The sequence below is a fragment of the Alnus glutinosa genome, chromosome 10 (genome assembly GCF_958979055.1).
Source record: "Alnus glutinosa chromosome 10, dhAlnGlut1.1, whole genome shotgun sequence".
Taxonomy (NCBI): domain Eukaryota; kingdom Viridiplantae; phylum Streptophyta; class Magnoliopsida; order Fagales; family Betulaceae; genus Alnus; species Alnus glutinosa.
This window is the reverse complement of record NC_084895.1, coordinates 4013384-4017630: the sequence shown is the minus strand read 5'-3', so window position 1 is coordinate 4017630 and position 4247 is coordinate 4013384. Positions and strand designations below refer to the sequence as shown.

Genomic DNA, 4247 nt, shown 5'->3' with positions numbered 1-4247 from the left:
ATCTTAAGTCTAGTGATACAGATTTTTTTATGTGAAGCATCTAATTTATTAGACACAAAAAAAAATAAACAAGTATACCGCACCGTGTGATAGTTATCAAATATAATATTTTAAGCTCATAATAACAAGAAGTATAATAGATCAAACAAATGTGTAGCTTGAAGAAGGGAAAATATTCATTTCTCATTATAGGAAAATTTCTCGTACAACAAATCCCTTTTATGAGGATGTTTTCTGATAATCTTGGTGGAAAGCTTGCCAAATGAGAACATGGAAGCCTCGAAGGAGAGGAAGGTGGGGAAGGTGAAGAAAGCAAAGAAGTCAAGGCAAGCAATCCGGAAAGGATATGAGTGCGGTACTCATATCGTGGTGCTCTCTCTCTTCTGTCACAGATCGCCATCACCGGATTGAGAGTAGATGCTAGAAAATTTTATGGTGATGCGAAGGAAGAGAAAGATACTTCATCTCAGAAGCATGATCAAGGATAATCCTGCTTCTAGATGTTAAGATCAAGGATAGTCCTGCTTCGTTGTTTGTGAATCTGGTTGTGATGCTGCATTTTTCTTGATTTAGGTTTGAGGTGGTGGTACTACATCTTCTATCTCAGGAGCGATGATAAGTTTAGACTAGAAGAAGATTTGGCTCTCAAAGTGTGAAGGGTTGAGAGCTGAAAGGTGTGCTTTGCAAGAGGGAAGACGAATGAATTTATAAAGATTTGAGAGGAAACGGTGCAAGTGGTGCCGACAGTGGGTCGTGAAACGCTCTCTCCTTTTCTCGGAATGCTCATCCAGCTCTATCTCGAGATGCTCTTCCAGCTCTGCAAGGTGCGAAAAGTGCGGCGAGAAATCCGGAAAAGTCATTGGGTGAATTCGGAATTCGAGAAGGTGAAAAGGGTGAAAGCCGAAAGGAAAGAGGGTTCGCGATTCGAGAGTTGTCCACTAGTGGTAGTGGCAGCTGCGCTCCGAATGACGTTGATTAGACTGCGTCTCATTCACTGATTAAGTTCTCTTTTCTTCCTTCAGATCTTTCGAATAACCGCTTCATTTCTTTCTTTTCTCCATCAGGTCCTTTGAGGAGTATCATCATTTTCTTAGTTTTCCAAAAAAAAATGGCTTCTTCATCCTCTCAAAATAATCTTGATCTGAATGCTGCGCCTGTAGTACCAGAAATTTGGCGCCCATTGTTCCTATCTCAGAGAGGTCCTCTTCTGACTAATGACTCTGTGATGCTGAGTGATGCAGTAGCTGCATCCGTAGCTCAAGGCATCATGACTCCTCGAGATGAAAAGTTGTTGGCTGATAGGACTGATGTCCAAGCCATCAATGACTCTTTGGCTTTCAGTATTCAGGGCGCTTCCTCTGTTGCAAATATGGCTCGACGTTTGCAAGTTCGAGGAAATGAAATTCAAGCGCTGAAAGTTCAAATTTCGACTTTGCAGCGAATGTATATGAACTTTAGGCGAAGGAATCGGGTTCTTCAGCAAGAGAATAAAAGGCTGAAGAAAGTGGTAGATTCGTATGCGAAAGACTTGGGAAAGAGGTATGCTGATTTGGAGCAGAACACCAATCGACTCCGAGAACAGCATAAGGATCTTTTGCTTGCAGTCCAGAACCTTGGGGTTTTCCGCCCAGAAACTTAGCCAGGTATTCTATTTGATCTAGCAATTCTTTATTTACAAAAATAAATAACTAACTGCAGTATTATGAAATACCTGTAGGTATAAGCATACCGAATACTCTGGGAATGGTGCAGAAAAGGTCCTGTTTTGCAAGTCTATTTTTCTTTGAATCAAAAGCAGTTTCATCTTATTAAGACAATAATTATTCTTTTACGCACCGTTCTTATTATCTAATATGTCTGTAATCCTTTTTGAACTATGATTTCTACTCGATCTTTTACTAAGGTGTAATTCTTATATGGTACTATGTTCTTCTTTCTTATTTCTGCATAATTACTATCATCCTCAAATTTCATTAGATTAAATCCTTAGTATTACTCCAATTTAGTTATGCAGTCAATCAATACTTAAATTTGTTAATCATAAACTTATCCATCAAGTAAGGATTTCTAAGAGAATCAATAAATCACATAATCAAGATTTTATTTAACTTAAGCTCTAGAAAACCTCAATAATATATAAACTTCTCTAAAGTTTGTCAGATGCATAGGGGAAAATAATCTCTCCAAAAATCATCAAATTATTTGATCAACTAATTTCCTCAAATATATATAAATCAGTAATTTACGCTTTATACACTTATCTTCAAAAGATACCAGATTTGGAATAATAGATGCATTAATCATAACATATCTTTCCTTACATTCTAGGGTTAATCGGATAGACCTCAAAGCCTCAAAATTTATCTCTGATCCTTAGGTTATCCTTATTATGGTTATGGGAAAGTTGTATCTCTAAGCACATGAAATATCTATAGAGTGATTTATAAATTTACTAACTTAATATCCATAAATTATTTCAACAGATTAAACATTTGGATTCTGTAATCTATATCTCCAAAAAGAAACATTTATGACTATACCTCAAAATAATACTAGATATCAAATCATCTTAATTCTGAAATTACTTCTATTTACATACCTCCGGTTTCTTATCCCTTTACGCTAGGATCATCATCAAGGTGGAAGGTTTCTGCACTAAAATACATCACACAAAGTATTTTATAAAAATGGTTTACACCTATAGCTCTTGTGTTATTCTTAGACATCTAGGGTCAAGTCTTAAGGTCTCCAGAGCAAACTGCTCTGATACCATACTGTAACGCCCCAAATTTGAACCAGCAAATTCGTAAGCAGAAACCTCCGGTTTCCACGTGACGTTACTACCTCAGAGATAAACTCTCGCAGCGGAAGATATAATTTATCCAACAGGCTTGAATTAAATAACACATCAAAGCTTTATTGAGTGATAAACGTAATTAAAGTATTACATTTCAAATTGATACAAGAATTCACTACAATCATCAACTACATTATCGAACAGTTCTAATTCCTGTAATGTTAACAAACTCCTATCCTTGAGCTTTATACACTTTCGTACCTGCAACATGGGCTATACCGCCCATATATAAATACATGGGTCAGTCAACTGCTTTCAATAATGATAAGATTACTGATTTAATTAAAAGTATGCGATGCAACAATGTGTAGTGCAACAATATGAGAACAATTATAAACACTTATGCCAAGGACTCAAACTCCGAAATCTCTATTCTTTCTACGGGCTTTTCACTGAGGGTCCTTTCTTAAGGCCTCAGTCCTGGGTTGTCTATCCCTCTCAGAGTACCAAACCCACATACTAGGGTTGTCTATCTCTCACAGGGCCTCAAATCCCACAAAATTCCATGGATGTCTATCTCTCTCAGAGCCTCAAACCCACCAACTGGGTTGTCTATCTCTCTCAGAGCTTCAAAACCGAGGATGTGTATCTTTCCTATATCCATGGATGTCTATCTCTCTCAGAGCCTCAAACCCACCAACTGGGTTGTCTATCTCTCTCAGAGCTTCAAAGCCGAGGATGTCTATCGCTCCTAAATCTAAGAATGTCTATCCCTCAGAGCTTCAAACCCACCAACTGGGTTGTCTATCCCTCTTAGGGCTTCCTATCTGTCTCTATGCCTTAATACTAAAACATGTCATATTACAACCAATATGCTCCAAACAAGTTGCATACTATTAAATAAAACAGATATCAAAACATTATGGAAAGCTCCACTTGATCATTCTGAGTGAGTAAGGAATACTCACAGTCCTTTTTGTATAATCTCTCAGTTCTTCATCTGCAGTAAATATATATATATATACGCATAGAATGTTAATATCTTTACTCATAAATCTTAATTTCTATTTAAATAATTAGGTACCATTATCTTTTAAAGATTTATATTAATTATCATTATAGAATTCATTATACATAATATCCAACATTGTTTATCGAAAGAATACCACAATTACTCCAAAATAGCTTGCTTAGCCATGATGACAAAACCCCAAAAATAGGACGTACAATCAATGGGTTCAACAATGACCTATACTTACAACCAAACTCAATACCCTTTCAAAACTTCTCGGTCATTCATGATTACTAGGGAATCATATTTTATTACTTTTGAAAACAACCATAGTTCTAGAACATCACATAACCGGTCATCAAGAAACACATACACCTAAAATATCACAGGTAACACACGGCCAAAACTCAGTAACTTCACAAATCAATATAAGGCTAA

At 36.5% G+C, this 4247-nt stretch overlaps 1 long non-coding RNA gene across 1 annotated transcript; it reads right to left on the bottom strand.

The window, feature by feature from the left end:
• Positions 1-2896: 2896 nt before the first annotated feature.
• LOC133880342 (uncharacterized) lies at positions 2897-3799 on the bottom strand. The gene is made up of 2 exons (XR_009902239.1): positions 3766-3799; positions 2897-3070 (listed from the first exon to the last, which is right to left on the bottom strand). It is a non-coding gene; the product is annotated as an uncharacterized LOC133880342 (long non-coding RNA).
• Between the last annotated feature and the right edge of the window lie 448 nt (positions 3800-4247).